General features: G+C 35.1%; 1 non-coding gene across 1 annotated transcript; it reads left to right on the top strand.

Moving 5' to 3' along the window:
* Window positions 1-405: 405 nt before the first annotated feature.
* LOC122035511 lies at window positions 406-512 on the top strand. Its single transcript, XR_006127060.1, has one exon. It is a non-coding gene; the product is annotated as a small nucleolar RNA R71 (small nucleolar RNA).
* The last annotated feature ends 509 nt before the right edge of the window (window positions 513-1,021 follow it).

Below are 1,021 nucleotides of genomic sequence, written 5' to 3'. Positions count from 1 at the left end.
TTTCCACTTCTCAACCCAACATCATCACACTTTTCATTGGATCTTGACTGTGTAGGAGGGGGATCTTCTTTAAACCATTTTGAAACAATACTATCAAGCTTTGCCCCCAAATGTTTGAACTCCTCACTCTGTGACTTGTGAATTTCAACATTTTTAGGTGGTTGAATTTCATTTTGTTTGACAGGCTCTCTTACATTTATAGCTTGCACTTTTTGAATATCTGAGGAAAATTCCATCCAACTTTTGTTCGACCATTCATGGAGGTTCAATGTCACTTGATCAATTAACGAATAAGCTTCATCTACACTTTTGTCCATAAAAGAACCTCCAGCTGATGAATCCAATAAAGTCTTGTCTGAGAAAGAAATTCCCCCATAGAATATGTGCAAAATCAACCATTTTTCAAAACCATGATGAGGGCACTGTCTTTGAAGACTCTTGAATCTATCCCATGCTTCAAATAATGATTCTCCATATGCCTGAGAAAAAATTTGTTATGCAATTCCTCATATACACCATTCTACTTGGAGGGAAAAAATGATTCAGAAATTGCTTCTCCAATTGTTCCCAACTTGTGATGCTTTGAGGACAGAGAGAATATAGCCAAGTCCTTGCTTTATCCTTGATACTGAAAGGAAATATCATCAATCGAACTGCATTTGCTGATACTCCTTCACATTTCACCAAATCACAAATCTCTAAAAATGTTTCAAGATGCAGATAAGGACTTTCTGATACTTCTCCTCCAAATTTGTTACCTTGTATCATGAAAATTATCTCTGGGTCTAGTTGGAAACTTTCTACTTCAATTTGAGGTTGCACAATGGGAGATAAAAATCTTGCAGAAAAGGGTGTAGAAAAATTTCTCATGGGCCTGCTTGACATGTTAGTGCTCATGGATATTCAAGAATAAAAATAAAATTATCAAGAATCAAAAACAAGAAATAAAATGCAACATGAAAAGCAAGAAAGCAAATGCAGAATTTAAATTGCAAGAAAGAAAGTGCATAATGAAAACAAG

Source organism: Zingiber officinale, chromosome 11B, assembly GCF_018446385.1.
Source record: "Zingiber officinale cultivar Zhangliang chromosome 11B, Zo_v1.1, whole genome shotgun sequence".
Taxonomy (NCBI): Eukaryota; Viridiplantae; Streptophyta; class Magnoliopsida; order Zingiberales; family Zingiberaceae; genus Zingiber; species Zingiber officinale.
Note: the sequence above shows the minus strand (reverse complement) of the source record. Positions and strands in the feature narration are given on the sequence as shown.